This window comes from Tachyglossus aculeatus, chromosome 16, assembly GCF_015852505.1.
Source record: "Tachyglossus aculeatus isolate mTacAcu1 chromosome 16, mTacAcu1.pri, whole genome shotgun sequence".
NCBI lineage: Eukaryota > Metazoa > Chordata > Mammalia > Monotremata > Tachyglossidae > Tachyglossus > Tachyglossus aculeatus.
The window spans coordinates 30,191,866-30,215,106 of NC_052081.1; the positions used below are offsets into that span (position 1 = coordinate 30,191,866).

The 23,241-nt window shown below is 43.1% G+C and overlaps 1 protein-coding gene across 1 annotated transcript in view; it reads right to left on the reverse strand.

Annotated features, from left to right (window-relative positions):
- HABP2 (hyaluronan binding protein 2) overlaps positions 1–23,241 on the reverse strand; it is a 169,126-nt gene that overhangs the window by 91,846 nt on the left and 54,039 nt on the right. The window contains exon 4 of the mRNA XM_038758138.1: positions 4,988–5,140. The gene's annotated coding sequence lies outside the window, so the exon portion shown is untranslated. The remainder of the gene's footprint in view (positions 1–4,987; positions 5,141–23,241) is intronic.

The window sequence follows — 23,241 nt, forward strand, 5'->3', positions numbered from 1 at the left end:
TTTCTGGTTTGGCTGGAGGACAGAGTCACTGGACAGAGCACAAGAAAACCCATTCTTGGGAGTTTCCTGCCAAATTTCGCAGACTCGGGTGGCTGTGATCGTTTGGATAAGCAGCTGAATTTCTGAGTGCTTGTCTGAACCTGACTCTGAGGCCTTTCAGGAATTTCAGTTTCATTCCAACCCCTAACCACAGGAAGGATGGTGCCAGCAGAGAATGCTGCAAACCATATTCTCCATAGTTACTTTAACAAAAACCTGTAATTAATTTGCATTTGCTCTCATCTAAGACCCTATCACATTCTGCCCCAGCCTTCATTTCTTTTTTTGTTTTTCTTATTTCTTGTGATTTCTTTCACCATAGTCAAAGGAAAGTGATGGGAGGGAGATCAGGGAGAGGAGAGATTGAGGTAAAAAGAAAATGAGTACATAAGAGACACAGATAAAGATAAAGAGAGATAGGGAGATAGTGTTCTGCATCATGGGTCCTGATCCCTGCATAAATGAATTGATCAGAGGTATTTATTGAGTGCTTACTGTGTGCAGAGCATGATACTAAGCACTCGGGTGTGCCATAGACTACCTTCATTGTGAACCTTCAGAGAAACAGCATGGCCTAATAGAAAGAGCCCAGACATTGGAGTCAGATGACCTAGTTTTTAAACCCTGATCTGCCACGTGTCTGCTGTGTGGCCCTGGGCAAGTCTGTGACTGTGAGCCCCACGTGGGACATGGATTGTATCCAACCTGATTAGCTTTTACATACCTCAGCACTGAGTATAGTGCCCGGTACATTGAAAGTACTTAACAAATACCATTATTAAAAAACAAAAAACAAAAAACCTCAGAATTGGGCTGGAGGGATATCCAGAGGTGTTGGACATGAAGAGTCAGCATTGTGCTAGAGAATGAACGTGTTTAGAAAACTGACGACTGGGTGACTTCGGGATATTGTGATTGTTTCACAGCGGTGGTCTTATTTCATGCTCCCCACTTATTAATGAAATATGAAAAGACACAAGTATTATTGTCCCCGTTTAAAAGATGAAACTGACATACAGAGAGGTTAAGTGATTAGTTTAAGGTCATTAGCAGGAGTGGAATTAGAACCCAGGTTAGGTCTCTCTGACTCCCAGGCCCCTACTCTTTCGCCCAGGCCACTCTTCAAGGGAGTCAGAATAGTATCTATTCGACCAGGGAAGCAGCATGGACTAGAGGAAAGAGCACTGGTCTGGGAGGCAGAGGATGTGGGTTCTAATCCCAGCTCTGCCACATGTCTGCTGTGTGACCTTGGACAAGTCACTTCACTTCTCTGTGCTTCAGTTACCTCATCTGTAAAATGGGTGTTCAGACTGTGAGCTCTATGTGGGACAGAGACTATGTCCAACCTGATAACCTTGTACCTAACCCAACACTTTGAACAGTGCTTGGCACATAGTATGCGCTTAACAAATACCACAATTATCATTATTATTATTATTATTGTTAACCAGCTCTGAACCTATCTTTCCACTATGTTCCTATCTTGCAATAACATTTAGTGAGGCTCCTATCCCCTGACAACCTCCATTCGTTTAGCTATGGTCCCTCAGAGACTACCTATTTTTCTGGACCAAGTCATCCCTTATGTTGCCAACTTGCACTTCCCAAGCACTTAGTACAGTGCTCTGCACAAAGTAAGTGATCAATAAATATGATTGAATGAAGGAATGAATCCCTTCTAAACTGTGAGCCCCTTGTTGGGTAGGGACCGTCTCTATATGTTGTCAACTTGCACTTCCCAAGCGCTTAGTACAGTGCTCTGCATATAGTAAGCACTCAATAAATATGAATGAATGAATCCCTTCCTAATAAAGATTCCCAGGGCCAAAATGAAAGCCTCTATGGATTCCTCTGAAACAAAATGGGGATCACCAATGTCAGTCACCCATCCTCCAACTTGTACTTCCCAAATGCTTAGTACAGTGCTCTGCATATAGTAAGCACTCAGTAAATACGAATGAATGAATCCCTTCCTAATAAAGATTCCCAGGACCAAAATGAAAGCCTCTATAGACTCATCTGAAACAAAATGGGGATCACCAATGTCAGCCACCCATCCTCTCCACAGGTTTTCTGTCTCATTTACAGGAACTCTGGCTAGACTGAGCTATAGTCTCCCTTCCAGAGGGTAAGGTTGTACTGAGAAGCTGATATATTTCAAGCAACATCAATCTTTTCCCAGCCAGGGACCACAGGGCGAAAAAAATCACTGCTTCACTGTTTCATTACACTTTGGTGACCTGATAGGATTAATGCCACTTCCCAACACGCCGAAGGTATTTCTCTGGAGAAGCTCATATTTTGGGAGAATCTGGCTCAATCAATGTTCAAATGCAATTAACCTCACTAATAACCAGTTTCCACTCTTCTAATAGCTATAGGCTTGCACGAACCCAGAATAGAAATGAATAAAAATGTTGGCAGGAACCACTAATAATGCTATTTACATTTAACTTATCAAAATATAAATAGAAACCCTGGGTTTATGTCCAAAACCTCAGTTTATTTCCTTTCCACCTCAGTGTCATGGAACATCGCCAGACAGTCCTAATTTTGTAGCACAGTTCAAAAAATATATAAAATAAAGGAGGGAGACAAAATGCGTTCACCTATAATTCAACCTGTCCTTCATGAGTAGAAATAGGCAGCAATCTATTCCTAACACATGCCATCCGCAGCACTTCTTCTGTCAGGTGGGGCCCTTGATGTGTTTAGACTTCTCAATCGAACAGTAATTCCTTCAGAGGTCTTCAGTGAGTGAAAATAAAAGTGGAGGGAGAGAAAGGGAAGGAGGGAGAGGAACGAGCGAGCCTCCCAGAACAGGTTAACTGTCCCAAATTAGCTCCTTAGCAAACAGATTGACTGAAGCAACTTGCCAACACAAAACACACTCTCCTAACAACCTTTTTCATAAGGGCTGTGCAATATCGTCTCTTCTCTCTCCCCTCCCTCCCCTCAATGTTCAGATGTCATGTAGATGTTTGAACCAAACTTGGGTTTTAAAAACAAAGGGTAGACACATTTCTTTTGACATTTAATGATGTCCGATGACATGCCACATCACTGCCGGGTTTCTTTTATGATGTAAGTTCTGTAAGTGATACCAGTTGTCATCAAACATCATGAAAGCCAGGAGGGCCTCAAGTCATCAATATTTATTGTTTCTTGTAGAGCCGAGCCTGTTTCCAGTTTGGGGCAGATGGGTTTCATTTTTTAATGGAATAGTCAAACCACGCTTACCTAGTCTAAAATAACAGACTGGGGAAGGATCTGCTGACGTGATGCGATTGAGATATTCTGGTGACTGGAGGAGCAAATACATTTAAGAAAAAATAAAGGAAAATTACAAAGGAGAATGGAGTCAAGATGGCTCAAAGATCAGTAATGGTAACCTCTAGATCCCCCCATTTGGATCCTTCTGATTGACTGAAGTTGTCATTCTGAGCAAACTGTGAGGTATCTCACAGAAGTCTCTCCCCACTTCAGTCTATGCTTCATTCTGCTGCCCATATCATCTTTGTGCAGAAATGGTCTGGGCATGTTACTCCCCTTCTCAAAAATCTCCAGTGGCTACCAGTCAACCTGCACATCAAGCAAAAATTCCTCACTCTCGGCTTCAAGGCCCTCCATCACCTCGCCCCCTCCTTCCTCACCTCCCTTCTCTCCTTCTACAGCCCAACCTGCACCCTCCACTCCTCTGCCACTAACCTCCTCACTGTGCCTCGTTCTCGCCTGTCCCACCGTCAACCCCCAGCCCTCATCCTCCCCCTGGCCTGGAATGCCCTCCCTCTGCACATCCACCAAGCTAGCTCTCTTCCTCCCTTCAAAGCCCTACTGAGAGCTCACCTCCTCCAGGAGGCCTTCCCAGACTGAGTCCCCTTTTCCCTCTCCTCCTTCCCATCCCCCCGCCCTACCTCCTTCCCCTCCCCACAGCACCTGTATATATGTTTGTACAGATTTATTACTCTACTTATTTTACTTGTACACATTTACTATTCTATTTATTTTGTTAATGTTGTGCATCTAGCTTTACCTCTATTTATTCTGATGACTTGACACCGGTCCACATGTTTTGTTTTGTTGTCTGTCTCCCCCTTCTAGACTCTGAGCCCGTTGTTGGGTAGGGACCTTCTCTGTATGTTGCCAGCTTGTACTTCCCAAGTGCTTAGTACAGTGCTCTGCACACAGTAAGTGCTCAATAAATATGATTGAATGAATGAATGAATGAATGAAGTGAAGAGCAACATGGCCTAATGCAAAGAGCACAAGCTTGGGAGTCATAGGACCAGGGTTCTAATTCCAGCTCTGCCAATTGCTTGCTGTGTGGCCTTAGGAAGTCACTTAACTTCTCCTGTTTTCCCTCCTACTAGGACAATGAGCCTCCTGCAGGACAGAGACTGTGTGCAACCTAATTAACTAATTGTATCTACTCTAGCACATGGACCAGGTTTGAAACATAGTAAGCGCTTAACAAATAGCATAAAAAGAATGATGTGGTACTGGTGTAAGGTGATGTGACCATCTTTGTTGCTCCTGGCCAGAGGAAAGGAGGAACCATGTCCCAGCTAAAAAAAAGTCTGGCCAACTGTGAGAACAAAATGTCACAGAGAGTGAATTCCTTCCTTCACAGAAAATTGTACCCTGCACCCTGAACAATGTTGAAGCTGGTGAAGCAACCTGAGGAAGGCTCTGATTTCTGAAATCAGAGCGTCTATCATCTCTGAACCTTCAATCAATCAGTTGTATTTATTGAGTGCTCACTGTATGCAGAGCTCTTTGCTAGATTTGGTAGACATGTTCATTACCCTCATGAACCTTACCCTTACAGTTCAAGAGGGAGAGGCAGACATTAAAATAAATTACGGAATGTACATAAGTGCAATGGGACAAATGCAGTCCTCTTAGAAGAGATGTGATAACAACAGAGTTTAGTAGACACAACACTGACCTTGGGAGCATGATAGCTATTTGAGGCTGATGATTGATCAGTGTCTTTACTGCAGACTGCCATCATCTCAGAGGTCTCCCATTTCTCCCTTCAGCACTTGAGAAGACCAGGAAGATTCTTGGAAATATGCTGAAGATGGAGGTGCAAATACACCTGAAAAAAAATAATAAACCAGATAAACAATGCAACGTGAAATGAAGTTAAGGTGATTTGGGAGATCAATAACAGAATATAGTGGCTTGCACTTTCAGGTTCCACGTTCAGATTTGGGGAAATCTGATATAGCAAAGGAAACTGGACCTTGTCCTTTTCCTTTGTCAATATGACAGGAACATGGGCTGTGCTTTAGTCACAGAGGACATAAAATAAAAAACACAACCAAAAACTGTATTGCCAAATTGACAAAGAACAGAACCATTTGAGAATTCAGTAAAACTTCATTAGTTCAGACTTCAATGACTCAAAAATCATGATAATTTGACTTCTTGATTCCTCATTTTCCCTTCTATACTGCAGCCTGTGGGAAACAGACCTCAGTCTGAAGAAAGAAGTGTTTGTGCTAAACTACGGCTACAAAGTCTCATTTCAACTGCAAGCAATAGATACGGGGAGACATTTTCCTATATCCCCAACTGCAGAAGGCAGCTTTAAAGAGACAGTCAGAAAAAACAACAGGCCAGTAACTTGTTCAAGCCTAGCACACTCATGAATAAACAGGAAGGTGTACCTACAGTATTGAAATAAAGCATCTTTGCAAATAACGTTTCACAAATGCACTGAATTTTCCTCAGATTGTCTAGATTAATAAGGCTATACAGTATATACCAGCACTCTATTTGCTATAATGGTAATGAGCTCATAAATTACCTTTGTTCTGTTTTACAAATAATTCAAAATGTCATATGTGCATTCATTTCTCTTCCTGACATCCTATGGAAAACAGTAATTAGAGAGTAATATTCTCATTTTACACATGGGAAAACCAAATCACAGAGAGCTAAGTGACTCACCTAAAGTCACACAGCAGCTCCGAAGAACAAGACTGCGGCTCCCTTTTTCTCTCCTCCTGCTCCTCCCCTCCCCATTGCTCCCCTCCTTCCCTCTGTCCTACCCCTTTCCCCTCCCCACAGCACTTGTGCATATTTGTACATATTTATTACTCTATTTATTGTATTAATGATGTACATATGGCTATATTTCTATTTATTCTGATGGTATTGACACCTGTCTACTTGTTTTGTTTTGTTGTCTACCTCCCCCTTCTAGACTGTGAGCCCGTTGTTGGATAGGGACCATCTCTATATGTTGCCAGATTGTACTTCCCAAGTGCTTAGTACAGTGCTGTGCACACAGTAAGCAGTCGATAAATACTATTGAATGAATGAATGAATGTATCAGTCACAGACTGGGTAATCTGAGCCTAGAACCAGTTAGCCTTCTGGAATATGTCAATGCCAGACTCTTGGTAGAAATGCCAAGGTATATGGAAGGCACATTTCTTTTTTCCTTCCATGTTGTATATTGGGAGGATAGTGCTGTCTGCCCTTTGCCCCTGTTTGCCTATATCTAAATTGGATGATTGATAACATCTGAATGCCACCCATATTGACCCCTACTAGGTGAGACACAATGAAAGGATATTAGCATTTCCAGGTGGATTGTTTGGCACCCCATACTTCTTCAATTGAAATGGCTCCGTGCCATTATTCCTGGGGGTCTGGATGTGCAATCCGAAGCTAGTCATGGGCAGGAAGGGAATTTTTGAGGGGGTGGCAGGGTATTCAGTCTTTCTCCCATTGAAAGGAGTAGCATGTGTTCAAAAAAATATTTAGTGGGGAGAGCTATAGACAATTACTTCTCATGAAATCTTGCTATGAGCTGAAGGGAGCAATCTGAGAAGCTGGCTGTTAGCTTCATCTTCAACTTTGTAAGCGAATTGGAACTCCTGGAAATGTTTTGGGCTCAAAGATGGGAGAAGAGTTTAATCAAAGAGAAACTTGATAAGCCCTGGGATCAATGGACTAATTGTGAAATTTCAAAGAGGAAGCAGGGCTTTCCTCTGAATAGGATTCCCATGTTCCTCTGGGTTTTGGAAGGTTGTGAGTTACAGTAGACCTGGAGTACAGTACTGTCCCCAAGTTCTGTCTGGACCTCTTGAGGGTGGTGGAGGGGTGTGGGGGAAGGGGGGAGGTTAAGAGTTTGTTAACATCTCTCCATCTGTGCACCTGACATTGTAGAACATGGGCAGGGACTGTGTTTGATCCGATAGTATTGTATCTACTTTTTGCACTTGACACATAGTAGACCTCAGCAAAAATCACAGTTATTACTTCACTAGGCTTCCATGCCTCCAAATCCCTTTCCTTAGGCCTGGGGGATATTGATTCCAGAACTTTTTCCTATTTACTGAGTCCCAGTAGTTGGAATCAGCCTCTCCCTTTTTTTATGGTATTTGTTAAGCACTTACTATGTGCAAAGCACTGTTCTAAGCGCTCCCTTCTTCCCCATAATTAATTGTGGCATTTATTAAGTGCTTACTATATACTTGGCCCTGAGGCAGATACAGATCAGACAGGAGGACTCACAATCTCATCTCCATTTTACAGAGGAGGAAACTGAGGTCTGACTTGCTCAGGGTCCCACAAGGAGGCCAGGGACAGAGCTGATGCTAGAACCCAGGTCTCTTGACTCCCAGGACTTTGCACCTTGCACTCTGCCTCCCCAGGTAAAACACATCTGGTTCTTGAAAGGCACTGCCAAAAGTCAGGAGGATACCCTGTCATCCCCTATGAATTTTATTTGGACTCTCTTTTGAATAAAGTTGGTGCTTTTGGAGAGCAATGGAATTTTTAACTAAACCAATTTGAAAAATGGAAAAGTAGTCATTCTCTACAATCTTAGACTGAACGCCATGTAAAACAGGGATTGGGTTTAATCTGATTACCTGAATAATCCAGGTTAATTAAACTTAATGAATTAGTATTAATTATCCAGCATGTAACAAATAGCATCATCATCTTAATGATGCTTGTTAATGAGCCGGAGGTCTGGCTAGAGAACAGTGTCTATTTGCACTCTTCCTCCTGCTGATTTTAGCCCAAATTCCCTTGGACGCCTTCCTCTGCCTCCAGGCCCGTTTCCCTTGAATTCCACATTCATTAGCCAGCAAGTGCTTTTTCCCCTCATTTTTCTTTCTTGCATAGCCAGAGGGCTTGAGAGCTTGCACAGCTGAGCTGGGCTGTAAGTGACCCCTGTGCCAGACTGTGGGTGGTCTTCCCAGCTAATGTGGTAGATTTCTACTCTGGGAACCAACCTGTAGAGAGTCTTTGAGAGTCCCATTTCTATTCACTTTCTCTCTCTCTTTCTCACTGCACCCTCTCCTCCTCCCAGGAGACACACACACACACACACACACACACACACACACACACACACACACACACACACACACACACACACACACACACACACACACACACACACACACACACACACACACACCCCACCGCCGCCGGCCACCACCACCACCACCCCGGTAAGTTTCCCTTTTCTCAATTTCCTTGAATACCTCTTCTCTTCTTCCCAGGCCCACTATTCTTTAGTGCTGTAACTCTGCTAACCCTGTAAGGCTTGAGAAGATACTGTTTGGAATGAATGATGATCTACATTTTCCAATGGGATTGTAAGGCCCAGCTGTTCAAATGGGTGGGAAAACTTAGATCAAAGCTGCAGGTGCTTTGTTAATAATAATAATAATGATGGTATTTGTTAAGCACTTACTATATTCTAAGTGTCAGGGTAGAGTCAAGGTAATCAGGTTGTCCCATGTGGGGCTCACAGTCTTAATCCCCATTTTACAGATGAGGTAACTGAGGCACAGAGAAGTTAAGTGAGCAAAGTTGTTCTGACCTTCTATTACTTTCCTAATAAGAACCAAATGCTAACTCCATAAAGACACAAATGCCACTACAGTGTAATCGAAGTGAAAAGATAATTATATTTATAATATATTATATCATAATATAATAATTAATAATACATTATCTATGTATTTCGGAAGGGAGTAAATGAAAAAATGGAAAGTAATCAATGTTTTTAGTGAACTCTTACTATGTACAGAGCACTACTAAGCTCTTGAGAGAATGTAATACAATAGAGATGGTAGACACGATACCTGCCCACAAGGAGCTTACAGTCCAGAGAGGGAGACAGATATTGAAATAAATTACAGATAAGGAAAATGGCAGGGCATAAGGATGTGTGCATATATGCTGGGGTCTGAGGGTACAGTCAATATCAAGTTGCTTAATGGGAAAGTGTTGAGGGGAATGAGAAGGAAGGAGTGGAAAGAGTTATTTATCAAATGTGTCTGATACTATGGTAAATAGAAGATAATCAGATCAAACACAGTCCCTGTCCCATTCAGGGCTCACAAACTAAGGGAGAGCAGGTATTTTCTCCATTGTGACCTCCCAAAATCCAAACACCCCTCACCACAGTTGGGGGGATGAAATAGAAGTGTGTGGCGGGGGGTGGGGAGGGGTTTCACCTTCAGCAGTAAAGGTTTAGGACTGAAGAACCCCTTAGGGCATCTTGTGCTGGAGACAAACTCAGCAGAAATCCTGAAAATAGCTGGCTAACATGGGCAGCAAAGACCATAGAAGGCTACAGCAGTGGCTACTTTGGTAATAGCCTGCTAGTATACACTGTTACTGCACAGCACTGGCACTATGTTTTAGGACTTTTACCCTGAATGGGTTTGTTATGTAAAATTCTTGAATACACATTATGATGTAATGCACTCCGCCTGCCTAACTTGCTAGTTGCAGTTTGTGTCCTAGAGGAAATATGTCTGGCAGTTATGAAAGGGTGCGAATGGTTATAGCATAAACCAGCACTATGATCAATTCCTCTGCACAGATTTTCGGTCCTGATGTCCTCGTGACTGGACCGAGACTAGACTGTTATTTATGACACCATCATCATCATCATCATCCATTTCCTGATTCCTTTTTTGCCCATTCCATAAGCACTAGCTGCCTTCCTAATAGAAGAGAGTAGAAGAAGGAAAAGGAAACACAAAGAAATGAGTAAAAGAGCCAAAAATGGGAAAGGTGTAGAATTGAAGAGAAGTGAGGTATATGCTAGGAAATGCCTACTTCAGAAGCCATTGAGTGGTCCATCAAAAATGAAGGTTTTTGTTTTTGTTTTTAATACCCAAATACCTTCACTATCCTGGAAGTACAGTGTTTGGGATGATTGATTTTTTTTTTTTCCTCATTATTTAACAGCAGATCTGCTCCATAAATACACTGAGGGAAACTATAAAATCTCCAGAAAATCACTCTGTGTTTGGGGATAAAATGTCATATTGTCATATTGTGGCAAAGGTCCTTCAATCCATGTTTACCCAATCCTACTTAAATATCAACCTCCAATTCTCACATTGCCAAGGATTAGATAGGCACTTTTGGAGAACCCTTATCTCTTTCAGGCAGGTAAACAGTTGGCTTGTGGCTTGCTAGACTTCTTCAACAAATGAAAGGCTTCCCAGAAACTTCGTTGATTGGTTTCCTCCAATAAACCATTGGTTTGCTCTCCGCCCTTCCCACCCTGATTGGTTCCCTCGGGGTTCTCATCGAGGGAGGCACTGAATTTCCTAAGTTTCCTGACTACTGATTTTGTTCTCTTTGTTAGCTACTGAGAAAAGTGATATCAGAAACTGCAGGAGGTGGTGTGGGGAAGGAGAAGGGGACAGTCTAGAGTTTGGGATGGAAAGGGAGAGAGGTACTTTTTGCCCCTTACAAGCCTGACAGAGTGACAAAATCTTTTGAAGTCTGGCATAAACTGCAAATGTGTGGGAGGAGAGGCAGAAAAGATCCTTAGACCCTGCCCAAAGATTGGAGCCTTACGTTAGGGTTGGGTGACCAGAGCATGATTCTGAGCTGTCACACTTGTCCAGGACCTAGGCTTTCAACTCCAGGAAAACTGGGGTTAAATGGTGGTCTCTGGGAGGTGGGGGAGGGAGAAATGATATCACTGGGCCCCAGTCCCACCTGGAGCCTAAGAGAGCTTTCCTGGCAGCTTTTTTTCCTGCTTACGGGAGAATCCCAGGCAGGACCTTGATCCACCCTGGCTCTTTCCCACGCCCCACTGCTTCTCCTCTAAGAATGCTAAAATCGAGTCTTAGTAGACTTGAGAAAGCGAACAATCACTTTGTAAAGCCGCCTCTAAAATGATCAATCTTGGGGAATTTGCCAAACATGAGAATATCTTTCCATAAAGTCAGAATAGCATCATGGTACCTACTCCCATTGTGGGAGTCAGAGGTCACGGATTCTACTCTTGGCTCTGTCACTTGTCAGCTGTGTGACCTTGGGCAAGTCACTTCACTTCTCTGAGCCTCAGCTACCTCATCTGTAAAATGGGGATGAAGACTGTGAGCCCCACGTGGGACAACCTGATCATGTTGCATCTTCCCCAGCGCTTAGAACAGTGCTTTGCACAAAGAAAGCGTTTAACAAATGCCATCATTATTATTATTATTACTCATGTCTAGATGGACAAATATAGCAGTTGTAGTTTTCAATTTGGTTCTTGGGTCCCTTGTTGGGAAAATCAGTCAGACAAGGTACATGATCAGGATGGGATTGAACATTTTCTTTCTTTTTAAACTATAGCAAGATGTGTCCAACAAACTCCATAAATGCATTACTGCCCTTTATCATTTAACTCTTCCCCCACCTTCCCCTCCAACAAAATTGTTTCCTGCAACTCTCTAAGGCTGTGAGCCCCATGTGGGACAACCTAATTACCTTGTATCTACCCCAGCACTTAGAACAGTACTCGGCACATAGTAAGCGCTCAACAAATACCATCATTATTATTAATATTATTGAAAGAGACCCTTGTGGGTGCCTAAATGCAGGAAGGATGCCAAACTTCTGTCAGGGTTTGGGCTTTAGAGTGCAAAGTGAGATCTAGCTCACTTTGTTCACTTGCAACTGATCCTCCCAATCACCCAAGGACCTGGGAGCATCTCCCATTTTGGCCCCAAATTATATTGCAGATTTGAATCAGAAATTCTTGACTCTCAGACCGGTGATTTACCCCACTTGCCACCCAGCACCTTTCTTCAACTCCCCATAAACCAACACTCCTGAATAGAAGTGCTCAATGCCATAAAATGACAAGGTCAATTTCCTCTCACCAACCAAGCAATCAATGGTATTTATTGACTGTCAACTGTGTGCAAAGGATTGTGCTAATCATGCACTGTATTTTTAAAACATCTCTCTCTCCCTTACAATAAATGATGCTATTAATGAAGCAGGGTTGCCCATTTGGAAAAGTAGAACACATTCATCTAACTGCTAGGATGAGAGAGAGTAAAAACAATTTTAATAAGATTTATGGAATATCTACACTGTGTGGAGAGCAATGTGCTATGTGATTGGGGCACATAGTAAAGGTAAAATACACGGTCTCTCCCTCTAATGTGGGAGAGAGATAAGTTTTGCCACTATAGGGCAAAATGCTCTGTATAGTTCCTCTATCCTGGAGGCATTCCCCTTTAGACTGTAAATGTCCTCTCTGGACTGTAAGCTTGCCCCTCTAGACTGCCCCTCTAGGCAGGGAACATGTCCACTGACTCTGCTATACTGCACTCTCCTAAGTGCTTAGTACAGTGCTTGCATACAGTAAGCCGTCAATATACCACTGATTGACTGATTGATTGATGGCTGTTTAGTGACCTCCTAAGGAAAGCAGATGAGGCAGAACTTCCCGAAATTTGAATTTCAAAAGTATGAGGCTTAGAGGCTGATTGACACACTTTTCCAAGGTCACAAGAGGCTAAATGAGGGAAGAATTTATACTGGCATCATCTATGCCTTGTCTGATTAAAGGATGAATAGCAGGTGTTTCAGTTTGGCAACTGTCTCAACCACTTGACCACATTCTGTCCCTGGCAAATGGGTGGGGTGTACTAGAGTGGAAGATTTGTGGAAGGCCAGAGAAATTCTTCCATTCTGGTGTTGGCGTCTGTTTCCCTCCCGCCCATCTGCCCTTAGCAAATCCCATCTCCAACAAGAAGATGTTGTGTGTGTGTGTGTATGTGTTTATATAAACTACCGTGTAATTCCATAAGTAGCCTAAAGCAAAAATTAGTCCTCTAGGTAGATTTATACATCAAATGGTGGGGTTGGTTGGGAGTTGTGTAAACCGTTCTAAAACAGATGTAGCCTGAGGTGTACCCACTCCTTTTTGCTCAAAGGTTCAGGAATAGAAATACAGAAACTGAGTCCTTACTGGGGGAAAGGAGCTGAAGGGAGCTCAGGAAAGAAGAATAAGAAAGTGCAAAATCATACTTAAGGATAGGTTTCAGTTTGGGAAAATGCAAATCCCAAACTGGTGATGAATGAGGCATGCATGCAGAGCTGCATGGTCTGAGGGGCTGGAAGTGACTCCATAAATGTCTAGGAGGCATTTGTTCCCTGGACAGACCATGACTCATTGATAGCGAGGGTTGTGAAACGTGGAACTGAGTTATCTGGAGACTGGTGGAATTCATTTTCTTGGAGCTCGCCAAGAATAAGACAGGCATATTTTTTTATCAGGAGTGAGTTGAACTGATTGCTGTTTGGATTTAGAGGATGGACTAGAAGATCAAGCCAGGTTGCTTCCAGCTCCATGCAGCTCCCACCTGTGTGTTTCCAAAAGACAGGAATTTAGAGCCTGAGAGAACCCACCTCCAAATTAGTCTAGTGGAGAAATATCACTTATGTGCTTTATTAAAAACAAAAAATGGAAAGCAAGTCCAAGAAGCATCAACCAAATAAGCTCCAGCAGCGTGAGAAAGCAGAAGTAGTTGTCTTCAAGCCCAAACAACTTGAAATGAAGATGGACTCTTGTGGGTTTTCTACCCAAACAACTTTGTGGGCAGGGGTGGTTTGTCAGTCCCCTGTTCAATAATCAGCCCTTTCAGGTGTCGTTGAATATTTCAGAGAGTATGTAATAGCCCATGCGGGGTGCTACTATCAGACATGTCCCAGGACTCTGACCAGCTTTCAGAATCCAAGTGTAAATACTAGCTTCAGTGGTAACCAGATGTTTCCTGAACCAGCAGTGTTAAGAGTCTAAAAACAGTTTTGTAACACACAGAGGTGTTTTAGTCACACTAGGCATGTACTGCACTCTGTTCTTCACCTCGAAGAGGCTTTTGTTCTTTGCTCCATCAACCTGTAGAGTGCCCTGCGCTGCAATTTGGACGTCTCAGACCCGGGGACACTGTCGGGCAAAGTTGTTCCGGGAAAGCCAAAAGCAAACTCCCCGAACGCACTTTCCCTCCAGATCTAGAGAAACAAGAGTTCACTGTGGCATAGTTACAGGAGCTGGAGGGAGGGGGGAAGGGGAAAGAAGGAAAATAATGTTTGGGGGAAAGCCTGCATTTTTGCCCTTATCTCGGAAAGTAAAGTCCATTGTGCCCAGTGGCTCTTCATGCTCTAACAGGAATCTTCCACGAGATGGCAGCATCCCTGAACATTTCAGTTGTGCTAAGGCCTGCAGCTTTGTATTGCCCTGGCCACGATCTATGATAATGTTGGTATTTGTTAGACGCTTACTATGTGCCAAGCACTGTTCTAAGCGCTGGGGAGATGCAAGGTAATCAGGTTGTCCCACATGGGTCTCACAGTCTTCACCCCCACTTTACAGATGAGGTAACTGAGGCACAGAGAAGCTAAATAACTTGCCCAAGGTCACACAGCTGACAAGAGGCAGAGCCGATCACACAGCTGCCAGGGACACAGCCGCCCTTGTGTTTAAAAGGAATACGGGTCCATAGCCGGGATGCTTTAGCCTTCATTCATTCATTCGTTCATTCAATAGTATTTACCAGTGCTTAGTACAGTGCCTGACACATAGCACTTAACAAGTACCACCATCATTATTATTGGGACCATCTCTATATGTTGCCAATTTGTACTTCCCAAGAACTTAGTACAGTGCTCTACACACAGTAAGTGCTCTATAAATACAACTGAATGAATTATTGAGCACTTACTGTGTGCAAAGCACGGTATTAAGCACTTGGGAGAGTACAATACAATCACAAACAGACATATTTCTGGCCCACAATGTAATCGGAGTAGGAAGCAAATACACTTAAATGAATATTTCAAATAAAAGAAAGAATGTAACCAAAATGCTACGTCTCTCTGTTGAATTAATCAATCAATGGTATTATAATTTTTTTTGTTTTAATGGTATTCGTTAAGCATTTGCTATGTGACAGGCAACTGTACTAAGTGCTGGGGTAAATACAACATAATCAGATTGGACATAGACCATGTCCCACATAATAATAATGATAATATTAATAATGATAGCATTTGCTAAGTGCTTACTATGTGCAAAGCACTGTTCTAAGCACTGGGGAGGGTACAAGGTGATCAGGTTGTCCCACGTGGGGTTCACAGTTTTAACCCCCATTTTACCGATGAGGTAACTGAGGCTCAGAGAAGGGAAGTGACTTGCCCAAAGCTGACAAGTGGCAGAGCCAGGATTTGAACCCATGACCTCTGACTCCTAAGCCCGTGCTCTTTCCACTGAGCCATGCTGCTTCTCATGGAGCTCAAAGCCTTAATCCCCATTTTACAGATGAGGTAACTGAGGCACAGAGAAGCTAAGTGACTTGCCCAAGGTTACACAGCAACAAAGTGGAAAAGCCAGACTTAAAACCCCCTTCTGACTACCAGGCTTGTGCTCTAACCATTAGACCACACTGTATTTGTCAAGTGCTCACTATGTGCCAAACACTGTACTGTCGCTGGGATAGATAAAAGATAATCAGGTCCCACATGAGGATCACAGTCTAAGTAAGAGGGAAAACAGGTATTGCATCTTCATTTTATAGTTGAGGGAACTGAGGCATAGAGAAGTTAAACAACTTGCCCAAGGTCACACATCAGGTACGTGTGGTGGAGGTAGGATTAGAACCCAGGTCCCCTGGCTCCTAGGCCCATGTTCTTTCCACTGAGCATTTACTGTGTGCAGAACATTGTACTAAGCACTTAGGAGAGTACAATGCAACACAATTGGTAGACATGTTCCCTACCCGCAATGAGTTTACTATAGTCTAGAGGGGGCGACACGCAGTAATATTAAGTGGTTTGTACCACTGCACTTCATTGCTAAAAACCTCAGTAGAACCAAGGTTAGGGATGAGTTGGAGTAGGGTAGTGAGATAATGAACTTGATAATGTGTTTTGTTGGAAGATAAAGTTAAGATGATTAGTTTGCTTATGGCTGCTTTTCAACATTTAGTGTTGAAGGGTGGCCATTTGCCAATTTCATACCAAATATTCTAGCTTACAGAGGGTCTGTTTTTTGTCCAATAGAGAAATGGCACTGATGTCTTTAAGTCTGGAATTTTAATTTTAAGCTCCCAGTGTCCCTCAACCTCAGCTCCCACTGCCAAGTTCCTCAGGGTCAGTGATCAAGGGACTTGGGAGGTGAAAGTATGGCTCTGGGGCAAGTGAGGGGATCAGGAGTCCCCAAAGATGAATCCAGGTTCAGGTCATCTTATCCAGACTTCCAAAAACAGTGCATAGATGTCATTTTGTTACTGTCTGTATCTACCATAATGCAGGCCATGCCACGGGCCTCCTTCTCTCCAGATTCCGTAAGAATGAATAGTTCCATCCTCTTCATACAGTAGGTATGCAATAAATACTATTAGTTAATCGATTACTTGATTTTAGGACCATCAGTGGCCACTTTAATCAACTAGGTGTCACTGACTCATGCTCTCCAATTAACTCTTCTTCTGGTATGAAGTATGAGACCAGCATCCAATATTACACTACCTCTTCCCTGACCTAAATGCCCAGTCTCTGGAGCCTAAATTAGCAGGAGTTAAAAATCTGGAAGACATTTTCATTGCTGGGAGTATCCGCATAGCTTGGTTATTGTCTGAGCACAGGAGTAGTGATGCAGGGCCTGTTTTGCTTCCTGGAAACTAACAATAATGATCATTGTGGCACTTGATAAGGTCTTGCCATGTGCCAAGCACTTCAGAAAGCTTTGAGGTAGATACAAAACAATCAGAAAAGCAGCACGGCATAGAAAATAGAGCACAGGCCTGGGAGTCAGGAGGTCATGGGTTCTAATCCCTGCCCCACCAACTGTCTGCTGTATGACTTTGGGCAATTCACTTCACTTCTCTGGGCCTCAGTTAACTCATCTGTGAAATAGAAAGGGAGACTCTGAGCCCCAGGGACTGTGTCCAACCCGATTTGTTTGTACCCACTTTAGCACTTAGTACTGTGCCTGACACATAGTAGGCGCTTAACAAATACCACAATTAATACTATTATTATTAGATTAGACACAATCCTTGTCCTACATGGGACTCACACTTGAGGGAGGGATAGATAGAGTTTGAGATGTGGGGTAGGATGAGGTCAGCTTTATCATTTGCCCTCCCACTAACTGTCACAACAAGGGTGTTGGGTAGTATAGAAAATGTCACCTCAGCAAATCACACAGATTCTGTTATTCGTGCTTTCGGGTTCTGCATTCTTTTCTTGGTTTGATAAAGCTCTAAAATAGGGCATGGAGTCTGTCACGTTCTGGCTGAGAATCAACTGAACAAGAAAGTTTCCCATAGCAGGATGAAGATCCCCTCGAAGTGACCCAGGGTGGGCTGAAATGTAGCCTTCCTGTGGGTCTTTGAGTCCTTCTGAAGATCACCCCAAACTGAAATGAAGTGAGGCCCTGGGCTCCTCAGCTGGTCTGATAGTAAACCTGCTTAGGCTTTTGAGAAGTGGCGTGGCTTAGTGGCAAGAACCTGGGCTTGGAAGTCACAGGTCCTGGGTTCTAATATCGGCTCCGCCACTTGTCTGCTGTGTGACCTTGGGCAAGCCACTTACCTTCTCTGTGCCTCAGTTACCTCATCTGTAAAATGGGGATTAAGACCCTTAGCCCCATGTGGGACAACCTGATTACCTTGTATCTACCCCCGCGCTTAGAACAGTGCTTGGCACATAGTAAGCACTTAACAAATATCATAATTATTATTATTATTACCATTTCTAAAGATGAAGTTGGGGTTCCACATCTGGATACAGAAATGGAGCTGATTAAAGCCTTACTAAACACTGGACAGAGTACAAGACAACTGAGTTGGTAGGTAAGTTCCCTGCCCACAATGAGCTTACAGTCTAGTGGGGAGAGATTGTCTACCACTTTATTGTATGGTACTCTCTTAAGCACTTAGTACAGTGCTCTGCTCACAGTAAGCACTACTGATTGGTTGCTTGATTCAGAGAATCTCCCCAAGCTCAGCCTGGTTTATCAGATTTTATTGTGTGTGGAAAGTGATTTTGTTAGACCAGAGAACAGTTGCTTCCTGGTGCTGTTTTCTGCTATCTATCTTCATCCCAGCCCAGCACAGCCATCTGGCAAATGTACTGGCTCAAAAAAGAAAAGGAGGTGCCAGATTTCAACCCACCGACTCTTAGGTCTCAAATTCAACTTGGACATCAAGCTTGTTCATGTTGAACACTTCCTGTTACGGGAGTGAAAAAGACCCCAATCAGTTAAGAGGCTTATGAAACATTTGAAAATGTTTCCCGGATGGCAACTAACCCTTAGAAACCACGTTTCGATGAGTTAAGTGTAAATGAATCAAAACCATATGGATTAAATTTCCCTTGTAATGCTCCCAGGCTTAGCCGGTAAGACCAACATTTGGGGCAAATGGCATATTCGGGAAGAGAGGGGGTTATTAACATGAAAAAAAATCACTTGAGACATTTGTCCCACTCCACCCGGGTCACATTAACCTGAGGCTCATTTCCAGGGCTCATTACACACAAAAGTCAACCAGTTTCTTTCCAATGGGGCCAGATTTATGGAGCCAGACCCCTAAGGCCTTTCCACTGCTACAGGTACATAGATAATCAACTATTTCATTCTAATGAGACCTCTGTGGATAAACAGGAAATGGGGAACATCTTTATTTTGTTGCTGGGGCTGTTAGCTACTTCTTAGATACATTTAGAACATGGATACCACCCTAGCTTCAGATTATCTCCAAAGGGAGAACCTATATAAAGATTTCTAATCTGATTTAGGGGGATTTTCCCGGGATCAGGGCAGAGCTATGGAACACATGGACTATGTGTTTCAGCCTACACTTGCTAATGGCTGCTGGGGCTTAGACACAAATGATTCAATTTTGTTCCAATTACTTCAGGATAATATTTAATTTCATGCATTTGTTTTCAAATAAAGACTCTAGGCCTCAATATCTTCAAAGCCCTTGGGAAACCCACCTCTCTGAGAGGTATCCAGTACTTTCTGATTTGCTTGTATCCACCACAGCGCTTATCACAGTGCCTGGCACATATTAAATGCTTAATAAATACCACAATTATTTCCACCAACCTGGTCATATCATTCTAATGGTCACCCTTAGCACTTATGTATATATCAATTTAGATACTTCATTTATCCATTTATTTTTTCATTTTCCAAACTTCTGCTGTTGGCATACTTTCTGTTTTTCCCATTCAATTGTTCATCTCCTGGAGGGCAGGGGCCTGTCTTTACTTCTACTGTATTCTCCCATGCACTTAGAATGGTGATCTGAGTAGAGTGACACTCACTTAATACTCATAAAGGAAGGAGTTGAGAGCCATCTTTTCCTTTTTTTAACACAAGTACAAGGAATAAAATGGTACAGGCACAGCTGATTATGGGTGATGGGGTGCTAAGTATTGAATCCAAGTACAGACCCAAGGACATTCTTGACTCTTGTGGCTATCATTAATTGGACTGCGGGTTCCTCCAGGGTACAGCCAGTGTATTATAAACTCTAAGCTTGTATCTTCTCAACAGCAGTGTCTTCCATATGAGCCATCTCTTCAGTCAGTCAAGCAATCATACTTCTTGAACACTTACTATGTGCAGAGCACTGTACGAAATGCTTGGGAGAGTACAACACAACAATATAATGGACACGCTTGTAAAGAAACAAAAATTGCCTTTTCACACTGAATAAATGATAACTGTGGCATTTGTTAGTATATGTCAATACTGTACTAAGCACTGAAGTAGATATAAGATAACCAGGTTAGCCACAGTCCTTGTCCCACAGGGGAATCACAGTCTCAGGGGGAGGAAGAACAGGTTTTGAATCCCCATTTTACAGATGAGAAAACTGAGGCATAGAGAAGTTAAATGACTTGCCTAAGGTTACGCAGCAGGCAAGTGTCAGAGCTGATGAGAACCCAGGTCCCCTGACTCTCAAACCCATGCTATTTCCCCTAGATCATGTTGCTACTCAACTCTTTCACCGACTAAATGCAAACCACCCTCCCCATTCTCTCTCCCCCATAGCTTTCCCATGAATCTTTCAAATCTCCATTGTCTCTAGAAGCCACATAACCACTTAGGATGAGCCCCTCTCCTGGTGCATTAGAAAGCCTGGAGAATAAAATACAGATGTTTAGACAAGCTGGCCAGCACTCATAGTGCTTTTTTTCTGTGGTACGGTGCAGGGCGGTAAGTTTGGGGCAATAGCTCCCTTCATTCACTGGATGCTGTTCCATTTGGATCGTTTGTTCCAAATGGCACCATCAAGTGGCAGCAAAAAAAGACAGGAACCAGCCACACCCTTTGTCAAAATGTGGATCTTACAGGCCTGACTTCCCTAGGGAGGACGTTATTAAAATTGAATAAAGCCAGAGTTCACATATGTTGCCTGAATGCAGCATTGCGCATTGCCCCCTTTCTCTCCTTTTTTTTTTTTCTGAAACCCTCTCTCATTGAGTGGCATACAAAAACAAAACAAAAAGAACCCACGCTCCCACCAAGAGGACGGAGACCTGGGGAGCAGGAGCAGAGGAGAGGTTGTCGCCTCTAAAGTTCAGAAATAAAAATGACTTTCTCCTTTCAGTTTCTGTTCCCTGATGTGACACTGTGATCAGTATCAAATGCTTGGTGGCAAGGATTTCTGTAGAGCCTTCCCAGCTAAAACAGATTTAACCTACCCGTTGCTCTTTGTGAGCTGAACAATGCAAGCAACAATAAAGAGCGCCTGTATTGTTAATACATGAATAGTTTGCCTTCTCTGTATTTACTGTTGTGCTCAGTAGATTACTGGAAAAAAATGTTTGGCTACTCCCTGGGATCAAGGTTATACTTGAGGCAAGTGGTTTAGTCAGTTTCACGGTAATGAATGAATACCAACCCGCAATTAGCTAAGCATCATTTGGAAATATTCGGAGTCTTCCTTTGAAACAGGGTCAAGTTTGCTCTGGGAGTCCAAAAGCAATCCTGGATTGCTTTCTTTTTTGTGTGAGGAGAAGAGACTAGGGCACAGGGGGTTCAAGAGAAACCGTTGGCTGCCACAGCATTTAAGCTCCAGGAATAAACAAGAAAGGAAACCAATGTGGCAGTTTAAGTAGGAGAATCTCTGGCCCCAAGAATGCGACCCATCAGAGGCTGGGGTGTGGAGGGAGAGAGATGCAGAAACACAATGTGCCTCCAGAATAACTCACCCTCAACTTTTCCTGTCCAACAGACTCCCCCTTTTTGGTGAATGGATCTGCAGATGGGAGGCCAAATTCTGCTCTTTCTGGGTGGCCATAACCTGACCTTCAGAGGCCCATTGCAGTTATCAGTCAGTCCTATTTAATCCTATTTAATAACACATTCCCTGCCCACAGTGACCTTACCATCTAGAGAAAGAGACAGATATTAATAAGAATAAATAAATTACGGGTATGTACATAAGGGCTGTGGGGCTGGGAGAGGGGATGAATAAAGGGAACAAGTCAGGGCGATGCAGAGGGAGTGGGAGAAGAGGAAAGGAGGGCTTAGTCAGGGATAGCTTCTGATGGGCACTGAGGCTGGAAATGAGCTTTCTATAACTTTCTGCTCCCCTTCTCCCTCTCTACCTGCCAGCCCATGGGGCTCGGAGCTTCATTTTCATTGGCATCAGAGACTTATTATTAAATCAGGTCTGCTGGGGAAATGAAGTTAAATGTATAGAGATGGGAAGCATCGATAAGGAAGGCCAATATAAATATCTGTCGGGGTTGCATAGCATTCTGTAGATAATCAGTCCCAAGAACAAAGGAGACTCCTTATACTGAGAACCAACCCAAGTCCAAAGCAGAAACCCTGCTGAGATAAGGAAATAACTAGGAGGAACCTTCCCCAGGGAACAGGGTGAAACCCAACTTTTCATCCCTTGAGGCAATAGTAGAATCCCATTGGCTCCTGAGATCAGCATTTCTCTAAAGGTTTCTGAGGACTGGAACTTCTAGATTGTAGAGATCTTCTAGACTGTAAGCCCACTGTGGGCAGAGATTGTCTCTATTGCTGAATTGTACTTTCCAGGCGCTTAGTACAGTGCTCTGCACACAGTAAGTGCTCCGTAAATACGATTGAATAAGTGGACTGGCTGAAAAGTTGGTGAGAAGGCAGGTAGGAAGGGTGAGAAGGTGGGGAGGGAGGGAGAGAGTGTGTGGAGGGGGGGCAGTATGCGTGTGTGCACAGGCACATGTGTGTGAAGGGTGGAGGGGGACATACTGATTAAATAGTAAATGGGAGATCACCATTCCCTTTGAGGGTCACTGCCATGCTGCTGACATTTCCCTTCCTCCACACTTCTTTGCAGAGCTTTTTTGGAATCACCCTGTCCAGGTGGACACCTGGGGTAAAAGTGTAGCCATAAATGAGCTAATCATCATTAATGTGTCCACAGAAACTGCCAGACTGACATCCCTCCTAAAGGCTGACAAATGTCAGGGTGACTTGTATGCTTTTTTTGTTAATTGAATTGGTTAATTGGGTCCCAGAGGCCTAGCTTGCTAATTATGAGCTGCCGAGGAATGAGCTATTTTTTAAGGAAAAAAAGAAGAAAACGGATGCAAAGAAGTTAAAACAAAAGGAAAAAAAACCACCCAAAACTCCTTTGTGTTCTGTACAATCTGTACAGTTACCTTCCCTTAATTTTTGACCTGCCACATGTTCCTCCGTTCTTGATGTGCTCAAAAAAAAAAAAGAGGACGAGAGAAGTCCAAATCTGCCTCTTTCGATAGGGACAGCTGCTCAATCAGTCTTCGTTCATTAATTTTCTGCCAATTAGCAAGGAAAAAATGTAGGAGAGGGAGGAAAAAAATTCCAGATTTGCATCTTAATTTGCTACTTTGTAAAGATGTTGTTTTCCAAAGCTAAAT